General features: G+C 38.2%; 1 non-coding gene across 1 annotated transcript; it reads left to right on the forward strand.

Moving 5' to 3' along the window:
• Positions 1–3,283: 3,283 nt before the first annotated feature.
• Positions 3,284–3,389, forward strand: LOC149751306 (small nucleolar RNA R71). Its single transcript, XR_016398401.1, has one exon. It is a non-coding gene; the product is annotated as a small nucleolar RNA R71 (small nucleolar RNA).
• The last annotated feature ends 10,279 nt before the right edge of the window (positions 3,390–13,668 follow it).

A 13,668-nucleotide genomic window follows, 5' to 3' on the forward strand; every position in this document is an offset into this window, starting at 1 on the left:
CAAATTTATTTCAATGATTATTCAATTTTCTGGTAAAATATGTATTTATTAGTTTAAGAACATTGATAAGTGCTATGGAAAGATAACTAAATTATGAATTATTAAGCACTTATCACACCCCCAAACCTATATTTTGCTAGTCCTCGAGCAAAATTAAAAAAAAGAAAAGCTCTAACTCACTTTCGCAGGCATCGCGATTGCATTTACCATATGCAACAAGGCTTTAAACTCCTAAGTTACCCTAGTGGACGAGTTATAGTCTCGTGAGGGTTTCCAATGAAGATACCCACAAACTTCAATATTAAAATAAATCATTATTGTTATAAATTTTTTTTTTTTTTTTTAAATCTAATTTAAGATACATAAATGATAAGAATTTTAAAGCACACACGGTTTTATTTACTAAGTCAGCCCAAATCCTAGGTCAAGATGCAATTCAAGTTGAAGTCATCAAGTTTCCATTAGGGAAGTTGTAAGACTCATTTATACTGGAGTGCTCGGTGAAATCTGGACTGTTCACAAGCTAAGGGTTTGGATCTCCAAAATGTTGCTAATACCAGTAGTTTCCAAGGATTAGTCGAAAGAACCTGCTCACTGATTCAAAATCATCTTATCTGCAGGATTTCGAGAGTTGTGGATGTTTACTTTAGTACCTCACGGGCTTTATCTGTAATATTCCAGTTTACTCGAATTTTTACAACGACGGCTTTCACACTATTGTTTTTTTCAAGGTCAATACAAAGTTGTTTTTTTTTTTATAAAGACATATAAATTGTGCACTTTTACTCTTGTGGTGATTTCTCCGTGTAACGAGCAATCAGTCAACAACTCTCACACCAGTTGGCACAAGGTGTCAGGCATCAAGACTCCCCTACGGACTTATGCTCGGAGTTCTCATCACAAGCCCACTTGACCTTTGACAATAGGTAGCCCTTTTCGATGTTCCTGACTAAATCCATTATTATTGATGATTTTTTTTTTTGGATTAGATAAGTATGATTCATCAGGGTCCAAGGTTGCTACTATGCTATCAACATAATGTCGAGCCTAGACCTTAGAAGTGTCGGCCAGTGTGTAGTGAAATTCCGAAGTATTAATTAGCTTACAACTCCCTAAGAGAGACTTAATGAAAAGAACTTAAATTTGTATTACTTCCGACTAGTCATTGGGCTTTTTAGATTTTATATACCTTGTGTGTTTAGCATTCTCGCATTAATGTATAGAAATGAGGTTTTTTAAAAAAAAACTTTTTTTTAAATTTTATTATTATTATTATTATTTTATAAAAAATGAAAATGAATACATTTTTTTTAAAAGATATTTTTATTTTTTTATTTCTTTTGATAAACCTGACATTATGAAGTGAAAACGAATGCAAGAGATGCAAACAAAACAAAAAATGATTAAAAATACTTAAAAATACCCCCAAACCTAAACCTAACATTGTCCTCAATGTTAAAGAAAACTAAAAGAATTGGGTTGCCTCCCAACAAGCGCTAAGTTTATTGTCTTCAGCCAGACACAGTGAGGTAGTTTTTGCATCTCCTTCTATGAGTTCATCTATTTTGTCTATCATAAAACACTCAACTTTCTCCGCGGGTTGGTCGTCCGCATTGAACACATTTAATTTTACCTTCATGTTCCCAAATGATATGTTCATTATCCCTGTTCTACAATTGATGCATGCATTGGCTGTTGCTAAAAAGGGGCGCCCAAGGATCACGGGGATTTGTTTCTTAGGATTAGGTTCATGTTCCATATCAAGGACGATGAAATCTACTGAAAAATAGAATTTGTCTATCTTGACAAGAACATCTTCAATTATCCCACGTGGTGTTTTTACAGATCGATCAGCCAATTGAAGGGATACCGAGGTTGGTTTTAACTCACCTAACCCAAGTTTCTCATAAACTAAGTAAGGTAAAAGGTTGACACTTGTCCCTAGATCTAAGAGTGCTCGATCAATGAAATTATTTTCTAAGACACAGGAGATGGTGGGAGCACCAGGATCTTTGAATTTCGGAGGGATGTTGTGTTGGAGAATAGAACTCACTTGCTCAGTTAGGAAGACCTTTTTAGGCACATGTGTCCTAGATTTTTGCTTTTGGGTACAAAGGTCTTTGAGAAATTTGGCATAGGAGGGAACTTGTCTAATAGCATCAAGGAGTGGGAGGTTGATTTTAACTTGTTTGAAAACCTCCATCATCTCCTCTAGTGAAGTTCCCTTTTTGCCAAAGGGAGAGGGTGAATTAAGAGCTTCAGGAAATGGGACTTTTGGAATGTGAGATGGTGGACTAGCTGAAGAAGAAGAAGGTTTTGGATTTTCATGTGATACATTTTTCTCCTCCTCTTTACCTTCCTTATTATTACCCTCCCCAATCTTATTATCTAGTATACGTCCACTCCTTAGGGTAGTCAGAGCATTGGCTTGTTCATGATGAATTGTATTTAGTTGATTTTCTTGAGCCATGTATTGTCCCCTAGGATTACTCACTGGCTGGCTTGAAAGCTTTCCTTCCTCTCGCTTGTTCAGTGCATTAGCTAGTTGTCCCATTTGGGATTCTAGCTTGGCGATAGATTGCATGTGAGAGTGCACCAATTATGTAATAGTTTCCAAACTTTGAAGGGAGGTCAACACTTTCTCCTCAAAGGCTGTGTTTCTATGGGGTGGAGGAGGAGTGTGTTGAAATTGAGTCGAGGGACGGTAGGGATGAATATTAAGTGGGGTTTGAAAATTCTGAGGGTGTTGAACATTTTGGGAGTAGGGTTGGGCAGTATTCGAAGCTTGCTGCTTCCAAGAGAAATTCAGATGGTTGCGCCATCCCGGGTTGTAAGGGGTAGAATATGGATCATTACTCGGTCGGGATTGCGTTTGGCAGCATTTACTTGTTCTTGCACAAATTCAGGGAATTGTGCTACCGAAGGGTACTCAAAAACAGTATGAGACGGACTAGAACAGAGAGCACACACTTGTGCTTGGGAAAAGTTTGGGAGCTGGTCTCTAGACATTAGCTGGTCCAACTTGCGGGATAGTGCATCTACTTTGTCAGATAGACCTATGGACTGGCTAACTTCATATATGGTTCCTTTTCTTTGAGAATTCGGGGGTGCTTGATGAGCGGAGGAGGCATGGTGGAGGAAATTTTCATTAAGGTTTTCAAACATCTGCCATGCCTCATGCTCACTCTTAAGCATGAAAGTTCCCCCACATGAAGCATCAACCATCTGACGGTTTCGTTCGGACAACCCGTCATAAAAGCATTGTACTAATTGCCACTTGGGTATTTGATGATGGGGGCATTTTCGTAGTAAATCTCTAAATTTCTCCCAGGTTTCATGAAATTCTTCCCCATCAGATTGGGAGAAGCTTGTGATCGCTCACCTAAATTGGTTCGTTCTTCCTATGGAAAAATATTTTTTTAGAAATTCATGTTGCATTTGGGCCCATGAAAGAATGGAATTAGCTTCTAATGAATGGAGCCATTGTTTTGCTCTATCCTTAAGGGAAAAAGGAAACAACCTAAGTTTCAGAGCATCATCAGTGAAGTTCTGAATTTTGACAGTAGTGCAGATCTCAAGGAACTCATCCAAATGTTTGTATGGGTCTTCATTGTTGAGTCCATAAAAAGAGGAAAGTATTTGGATGACATTAGACTTAATCTCAAACTGTACATCGGCAGTGGTATCAGGTAGTCGAATACAAGATGGAGAGGTATAAATGGAAGGAGTAAAGTACTCCTTTAACAGTTTGGGTTGTTCTTCAGCCATCTCGACAGGTGGGGCAGATCCTATGGTCTATAGGTACGGATTTCGGCTCGAAGGGCCCTAATAGAATGCTCTATTTTAGAATCAAAAGATACTAATTCAGGAGATCTGGAACAACACCCTAGCATACACTAATACCTTTCTGATCAATCAAGTACAGTCAAGCATGCACTAAAAGAAAAACACATCAAGTCCTTGTGTTTGCCCTAAAATCACTAGACAGCTCCTAACTAGTTTGAAGAGGGCACCTAAGCCTCCAATCCGATCTAATGACTGAGTTGACCAGGTAAGCTCCCAGGTAAGTGGGGGGGTCACGATGCGTTGCAAAGGTTCCACTTAAAAACTACTTGCCTCGAACAGATGAACTGTCTCCCTTAAAGGGACAAAGCTTGCCTAGACATCAACTAAGCTATAGAGCGAAATTGGTGCAACTTTCGGTGATTTTCGTCCTATTGAGCTCGAATGTCCCTAGGAGCCAACGTCTAATTGATTTTAATTAAAGTGACACTATGTGAGATTGAGTTCACCTAAGTTGGGCAAGAATCCGGTGATGAAATCCGGCTCTTATCTTGTTGGGGTGATTGCCCTTACTATATGCGGATTAATTTGTGTATGTGTATCAAGCATGCATTCACATTTTTGCTGAAATTAAAATCAAACAATCACCACAAAATTTTAAGCTAATAATTAATTTAAATATGAAAGGCTTAGAGGTTACCAAAGGAAATTTTTCCAGCAATTTAAAATTTTTTAAGCAAACCTCTAAAGCATTCCTTTTTGATAGCCCAGATCTCCTCTTCGATTCCTGATCAAATAAGACTGAAAGAAAAATTAAAAAAAAATTAGTAGAAGAGAAGAAGGAGATAAAAAAGTAACAATAATAGAAAATAATTTTTTATTTTATTTTAGATATATATATTTTTTTTTGAAAGTTTTTTTTTAATTAATTAATTTTTTTTAATGATAGGAAAAATAACTATGCTAGCAATCTCCAGCAACGACGCCAAAAATTGATCGGTTATTTCAATTTCAAAAACAAACCACGCAATAGCACGTATCCTATAGGATAGTGATTACGGGTGTCGGTCCACAGGGATTGGAGACAAGTTATTTTTTTCTAATTAAATAATTACTTCAAAGGGGATAAGCTAGAGTAAATGATAAAAACTAAGAATTAATATGGGTGTAGTAGTATGAATTATCTATGGAGAGAGGTGTTTTAGGGCTAGATTCCACCGATAGATTTATATCCGTGATGCTTTCAATGATTGAGTTGTATGTAAGACTTGATTGCTTCCGACTACAACCCAAAGCAATCATTAAAAATTATGATTATTTCGCAGCATGAATCATCTAAGTCTAGCACAAACCATCTACTCTAACGATAAGCATGACCTGTCTAACCTAGCATGATGCATCTGATCATTAAATCATTAAACATGAAATCGATGTCACATAATATCTCCTCCAAACCACAGGTGTTGGATTCGATGAAATAGATCAATCTATGTAAAATATTTTATGCAAGATAAATGATTCACATAAATTGGATAAATCATAAGATCAATTGATAAATTCTTCATCATGCAACCATCTTACAATACAAACTCAAATCAATAAAAATGAAACGAATACTCCTCTATGGCTTCATCAAACCCCTAAACCGAGGCTTAGCTGCTCATGGTGCTCGTCATCTCCATTGGTATGCTGAAGAACTCCTGCCATCCGCCTCAAACCCTCTCTTGGTTTTTTATTCTCTTTTCCTTCTTTTTTTTATTTCTTTCTCTTCACCGAAACAGAGCAAGCTCTGTTCTAGAACCGAGCTCTCCCCCCTCCCCCCTCCACCGAACGCCTCAGCCCCCTCCTTTTATAGCCGTCCGGCGCACGCAGAGAGAGGGAAGAAGGGATCACGGCGGCTGATTTCGGGGCGTGGTGCCGGGATGCAGATCGCGGGAGAGGAGGAAGAGGGGCCGCGGGATCTGGTCGGTGATGGCGGAGAGAGGTGCCGACTGATGAAGTGGCGGAGGATCTGGTCGCTCCGGATGCGCCACGGGCGGAAGACAGGGCGACGATGCTGGGATTTCGACGCGGCTGGGTCGCTGATCTTGGAGGAGAAGACGCCGCACGCGGTTGATGGCGGAGGACCCGGGGACAACGACGACATTGGGGCGTTCGGCTGGGACGAGCTCCTTTGATCGCGCGGGGGAGGATTGCATTGCGGGAGAGGAGGAAGAGGCGCCGCAGGATCTGGTCGGTGATGGTGGAGAGAGGTGGCCGACTGCGGGAGGAAGAAGATAAACAGTGGATTCCCAATTTTTTTATTTTTTATTATTTATTTATTTATTTATTTATTTATTATGTATTATTTATTTTTTTTTCTAACACTGTTCACATGAACAGTGTTTTCACGAACACTGTTCATATGAACAGTGTTTTCGGCATTTTGGTTTTTTTTTTTTTAATTTTAACACTGTTCATATGAATAGTGTTTTAACTGGACACTGTTCATATGAACAGTGAATCGTGAATATTTAGTTATTATTATTATTATAAATTTTACATGAAGGCAGGTAATGAATTGGTTGGAAATTGGCTTTGGATTTGCGGTGGGTCATGATCGTTGAGTTGCTTGAACTTGTTTTCGAGCCCAATGTCTTCCAAATTTAATTATTGCTTAACTGCTTCAGATCGAACTCGACCAGTTAAGACTAGAAACAAGACCATGACTTAATAAAAAGGATTAATCAAATGTTTTCCTTAGCAAATTTAATTATAACTTTTGATCGAGCCAGGACCAAAACCTATTTAATTCTAACCTTAACTTCATCAGGTTACCAAACCGAATCAACACAATCTCCTCCTTATATGTTTTTTTTTCTGTAGTTTTCATGAAAGATCGTAACCAAAAACATATTTCAAATTTATTTCAATGATTATTCAATTTTCTGGTAAAATATGTATTTATTAGTTTAAGAACATTGATAAGTGCATGGAAAGATAACTAAATTTTGAATTATTAAGCACTTATCAGATGTCCTAAGGTGCCCAAATGTTCACCCTCCAATGTTGATCCACACAGAAATGGGTTTAAGACTCTAGCATCACTAAAACTTGATTCTAGTTGTTCAATCCTTCCAAAGGATTTAATTGGCTGATTTTCCTTCGCTACCTTCTTCCTTTCTACCTTTAAAACATTCTTAGTCTTTTTGTCCTAAAGAAGACCCTCTTGTCTTGGGTTAGGACAAAAGAGAGAGGCTTGTAAGAAAGAAGGGATAAGGGAGAGAGAAGGAGAGGCTTTTTCTCGGATGATTTTTTAGAACCCCGGGGCGCCTCCTTATTTATAAGAGATGGAGGGATGCATCACAAAGGGATACATCCCATCCACATGCCTCATCATGATGAGGCGTGTGCCAAGAGGGGCATCCCATCATGATGGGGTGCTAAGGAGAAGGGTGTATCAAGCTTTAGAAAAAGCTGTATCTAATGATACGCTTCTTTCTCACGTCTCCCTCTTAAATCCTGATGATCCAAGGGCCCAAATGCAGGGAACCAAAGCCAATGGTCCAGATCTAGGCGCCATCTAATGGTCCAGATCAAGGCATCACCATCCAGGGTGCCATCCAATGGTCCAGAAGCAAGATGCCATCACCAATGGTCCAGATTCAGGCGCTGACCAATGGTCCAGATCTTTCATCCAAAGAGTCATCCAGTGGTCCAGATTCAGGCGCTGACCAATGGTCCAGATCTTTTATCCAGGGAGGCATCCAGTGGTCCAGATTCAGGCGCTGATCAATGGTCCAGATCTTTCATCCAGGAAGCCATCCAGTGGTCCAGAATAAGGCGCCCATCAGTAGACTAGATCCTTCATCCAGGAAGCCATCCAGTGGTCCAGATGAAGGCGCCAACCAGTGGACCAGATCCTTCATCCAGGAAACCATCCAATGGTCCAGAAGTGAAGGCCCTATCAAACCCAATCCAATTGGGTTTAACCAACTTAAAGGAAACATTAAACCTAATCAAATCGTGTCTAATTAAATCCAAATGGGTTCCAACTCTTGGCTAACCCATATTAGGTCATGATCTAATCATATTAGATCAACCTAATATAAGAATCAGATTCGAATTTAATTTGAATCAGGAGCTAGGGTTTGCAACACGTGCTAGCATGTTCATCTTGCAAACCTGATCTAATCCAATTAGACCCTTGATTAATTTCCTTGTGTGTGACCTATTAGGTTCCTTATCTTAGCCAGCAGTAGGTGCAGGTGCAAGTTGACCTAACCTGATTAGAATACCTCTAATCCAATTGAGGTCCAATTTAATGCTAAACCTGACTTAGCAATCAGAACCTTTCTGATGCTTTGATCTAATCAAACTCTTTGATCCGATCAACCCACAAGACAAGATTGACGTCTAGTAACATATCATGTCTACCCGAAAGATGAGGAATGTATTGGACAAATCCAAACATATCCTTCAGTGGCAAGTTATCATGCAATTCAATCCCTCAATCATATTACATCCTGAATAAGTGCATGAGTATGGATCAATATCAAACTCAATCACTTATTCATGTCTCTCTCAATCTTTTATATGATAATTCAAACAATGAAATATTAGAAACTCTTTCTAATTTTCATTTTGCTTTGATCAAAGGCTTCTTGAATCATCATAAGATTAGAGTAAGTAGAATGTTACCTTCTCTTACTAGAAGTGACTGATTCCTTGTTGACCTACTCACAATCTTCGTACAAAATCTACCATATCCAGAATACCCCGTACACAACGCAATGTCGTGAATGAGGGTAAACCAAAACAAAGGTTCAAGTGAACAAGGTACCATGGTGATCTCAGGTCTAAGGATCACTTGCACAACTCCCACTATGAGAACCATCTTTTGACAATTAAGTAAGAATCCATAAGATGTTCTCATGGCTGGTCATTTCAGTGAACTCATTCCTCTAATGAGCACCCACATTTTTGTATTAGTGTCTCACATAAGTGATTGTGAGATCAATCACCCTCTACATCGAGCATATATAAGATGTGCCAGTCTTTCCGGTAATATTGATCCCCGACTCAATATACCAATTTGACTGAAAATATTCTAAATTAGGATTTTAGGATTTTAGGTCTCACTAGTATGATCTCATCATAACCCTAAAACCAATGTCCTAATTTATGGGGTTTATCATCCAACAATAAAATAGATAAGCAGCAAATGATGAAACACAATGCCTTTATTGATATATATCAAGTGTCAAAGTACATGATTTGGAGGATTACAAAGAGAAACCCATCAAATGATTGGCTTATAGGGCATCTACTCTTTCAATCTCCCACTTGCACTAAAGCCAATCGCTCTTATATTTTAACCCCATACAATCGAGGTGATGATTGAATTGCTGCTGTAGTAGAGCTTTAGTAAATGGGTCTGCTATATTGTTCTTTGTGTCTACTTGTTCAATCTTGACGTCTTATCTTTCGATTATCTCTCGAATAAGGTGGAAGCGTCTCAAAATGTGCTTGGATCTATGATGAGATCTTGGTTCCTTAGCCTGTGCAACAGCTCCAGTGTTATCGCAATAAACTGGGACTGGTCCGGCAATCTCAGAAACTACACCCAGCTCTGTGATGAACTTCTTCATCCAGACTGCTTCCTTAGCAGCTTCACTAACAGCTATGTATTCTGCCTCAGTAATTGAGTCAGCTATAGTTTGCTGTTTGGAACTCTTCCAACTCACAGCTTCACCATTCAAAGTAAAGATATATCCAGAGATTGACTTGCTATCATCTGGATCAGATTGAAAACTAGAATCTGAATAGCCTTCTAGTTTCAATTTTGATCCTCCATAAATCAGAAAAATATCTCTAGTCCTTCTCAAGTATTTGAGAATGCTTTTCACAATTTTCCAATGATCCTCCCCGGGATCTGCCTGAAATCTACTTACCATGCCCAAGACATAAGCTACATCAGGCCTGGTACATAGCATAGCATTCATGATCGATCCTACTGCCGAATCATAGGAAATAGAACTCATTCTATTCCTCTCTTCAGATGTCTTAGGAGACATCTTCCTAGAGAGTTGTATGCCATGTCCTATGGGTAAGAAACCTTTCTTACTTCCATCCATGCTGAACCTCTTCAGCACATTATCTACGTACCTAGACTGGGACAAACCTAGCATCCTTTTAGATTTATCTCTATAGATCCTTATACCAAGTATATAGGATGCTTCACCCAAGTCTTTCATGAAAAATTTCTTTGATAGCCAAGTTGTTGCCCAGTAGATACAACCCAAGAGGGGGGGTGAATTGGGTCTTTTAAATCTTTTAACCTACTTCTGAAAGTTTTTGATTAATTATGCTAAGTTGTATAGATGTACAGTGAAAGTTAAACTTAGCAACAGTTTGATGTATAGATTGTGACTTGATTGAATATGCTTGCAACTAAAGAATTTGCGGATAATAGTTAAGCAAGCTATTTATCTAAGTGAGTAAGTGTGTAAGTTAGACAATGACAAGAAGCATTACAAACACAACAAACATATAGTGGTTCGGTGCACCCCAGCACCTACATCCACTCCCCAAGACCTCTTGGGAATTTCACTATAATCCTACAGATTACAGCCGGTTGTTTTACAAGCTCACAACCCAACTTGTTGTTTTACGAGCGCACAACGAACTCGGTCGGTTTTCCCAGGCTCACCGACTAGAACCACCCCGATTGTTTTCCCGGGATCACAATCGAACCCTTACACGTTGGTTTTACCCTCGGCTCACCAACAAACCTAACACCGTTGGTTTTTCCTTTGGCTCACCAACAAACCTTAACCCCTTGATTCAATCCCTTGATTGAATCAAGTTACAAGATATTAAAATAAAGGTTTAAAACAAATCAAAGCTTCTTAAATAAGCAAATATAACAATATAAACAAATAGAGTAAAGAGAAGCCTTCAAACGAGTTTTGAAGATGAAGGAGCTCGGCTTCTTCTTTACTTGACCCTCTTCTGATTTTGCACGAAGTAGAGGATCTCCAAGGCAGCACACGGATGGAGAGGAAGCTTTGGGATTCACTTGGATGCTCTTCTTCTCTCTATTTTACTTTGAATGGCCCTTTTGTGCATATGGGAGATTTCCCAAGTAATCTCTTTGAAATCTCTTTCCTAAATGTTCTCTCCCACTTCCATACCTTCTCCTCTAGCTCTCCTCTTGTTTTTATAGCTTTAGATGACGTGGAAACAAGAATCTAGCCGTTAGAGACAAAAATAGAGCCGTTGGACATAGTCTGCACCTCCTGACAATATTACCGTTGGGATCGGAGTCGACTCGCGCGATCAGGAGTCGACTCGCCTATTGCAGGAGTCGACTCGTGCTTCACTGGAGACGACTCGACCACTGTTCCAAATTTGAATTAAAGTGCATGCCTTTTCCTCGGGTCGACTCGGACCAAACTGGAGTCGACTCACCAATAGCTGGAGACGACTCGGCCACTTGGGGGTCGGCTCATTCTCAGGAATCCAGAGGACATACTTTCTGATTTTCTTCCTCGAGTCGACTCGGATTTTCTTCGAGTCGACTCGGCTCTCAGAGCCCGCAAACTGATCCTCTGTATTTTGGCTCGTCTGGTCTTGGAGTCGACTCGAACTGTTCCGGAGTCGACTCGGCTCTCAGTTTCCGAAACACAGCCTTCTGCCATTTTGGTGTAGCGCTGCCTTGGAGTCGACTCGAGCTGTCTGGGAGTCGACTCGGATCTCAGAGTCCGAAAAACTGCTCTCTGATTTTTTTCTTTGTGTACCACTGAGAGTCGACTCTCACTTTCTTTGGAGTCGACCAGCCAACCATCGGAGTCGACTCGCATTCCACAGGAGTCGACTCGAATCTCAGGGTCGAAAATCGCTCTCTGACTTTTGCCTTGTTTTTCTTAGGAATTGACTTGCCAGTTATTGGAGTCGACTCGTTCTACTCTGGAGTCGACTCGAAGACTATTCTTTTGAATTTTTCTTTGAATTTGCTCCTCCAATTTGAGTCCTTTGAACTTGAAACTTGGGCCAATAAATTGTAGCTTTCTTCCAACTTGCTATGTTCCTTGCAAGATAAGTATCTTTCTCCTTGCAACACAAACATTAGTATTTATACTTCAAGATTTTGTGATCATCAAAATCAATCTTTAAATCAATCTTTGGGTCATCAGTCTCCCCCTTTTTGATGATGACAAAACTTGGAGTATATGCAATATAAAATATATTGTGTTCTAGAAGTAATGCATAGCTAAGTTGCATGAAGTAGAAAACATATTTAAAAAAAAACTTCATGATAATGCTTTAGATTTAATCAGTTTAATCAGCTGATTTGTATCCAGTTCAAAACATAAAGCATTATGAGCATATACTTAGATATTTCTCCCCCTTTTTGACAACATCAAAAAGATAGTGAAACATTAAGCACAAAGATAAGAATCCTCAAATATTTCTTTTCCTTATTGTACTCTGATTTGCATGTCAAATTATTGCAAGGCAATAATATTAGAATCAGATTAATGAGCATAGATCAGAGCCAATTAAGATAAGTTCAGAGCAGAACACATCGAATGTGATTCCAAGAAGTTTTCTAATTTGATACCACAGATAGTTTTCTAATCAAGTGTAGGTGGAATCTTTCTTAAGTTAATTCAAGAAGTACCACAAATGATATTCAAGGAAAACACGAATGGAAATCTAACCTCTCTTCAATGATAAATATGAAAGCTTGTTCATTTAAGACCTTTTGCCCAATCTATTAAGTATTTTATTAACATGAGAGCAATTTAATTGATTTTCAGAGTAAAAGATCACAACTTATATATATCATCATGTTGGATCATTAATTCTTAATGACTTCAAAGTTCTTTTATGATAATAAGAGCATTGGGGCACAAATACCAAGATATGAATTCATGCAATTTTTTTGATACATCTTAGAGCTCTTTTAAAGACTTTCTTTTATTTCTTTAGAAAATAAGCACAATTTGATACATAAAATACTGAATTGGCACAAAATTGAAGTTCTAAAGAGCAAGCCAATTAGAACTCATTAGTGAAGTTCAAAAATAGATTTTCTAAGAGATACTCAAGAAAATTTAACACATTATTCTCCCCCTTTTTCATTAAATTAGAGGCTCTTAAGATTTGCAATTTGGTTCATGAGTGATGCCATACTAACCAACTAACACGCCTCAATGGTGTATCATAAAGATTTTCAGATGATACATATTGGAGAGTATTAGGATCACTTTTCATTAAGTATTCTTTCCCTCTCCTTTAGTTATAGATTTATGCGATTAAGTTCCATAAGACCTCTCCTTCTGAAATTTTCTTTCTCCCCCTCAATTGATCATTCCATTTAAGAGTTTAGAATTTGAAGATAATGTTCAATAAAATTGTCAATCTCAAAAATAAATTTTCTATAAGTTTCAGCTTATTTTCATAAGACTCAAGGTTTGAGATAAGACAACCTTTATAGAACTCATCTCAAGGTATAAACTTATAATTAAAGCAAGTATTGCAATATAAGGAGGTTCATCAAAATCAATCTATAAAAATCAAGGTATGCTTCAAATTAAAGTAATTTTTGGAAGATACTGAATATCTAAAGCTCCCCCTCAAAAGATGCATTCCTCTTTAATCATTCTTTCTCATGATATCGAGAATGTAGAGTGATCTAGAATTATTCAAAAATTTATAGTAATCACTCTTTCTAATCCTTTAAGAACAAGTTATGCTTTCTCCTAATCTTAGAGAAAATGTATAGAAATATTAATCAGAAAATGATTCATTTGAAGCTCAAATTCTTTTAAAAGCATTTACATTTTCTTTCTTTTAAGAATCATTTGAGTGAGCTGAAATATTTCTAGACTTAAGATC

Source organism: Phoenix dactylifera, chromosome 14, assembly GCF_051530095.1.
Source record: "Phoenix dactylifera cultivar Ajwa chromosome 14, Ajwa_hap1_PhDact_Kaust_v1.1, whole genome shotgun sequence".
NCBI lineage: Eukaryota > Viridiplantae > Streptophyta > Magnoliopsida > Arecales > Arecaceae > Phoenix > Phoenix dactylifera.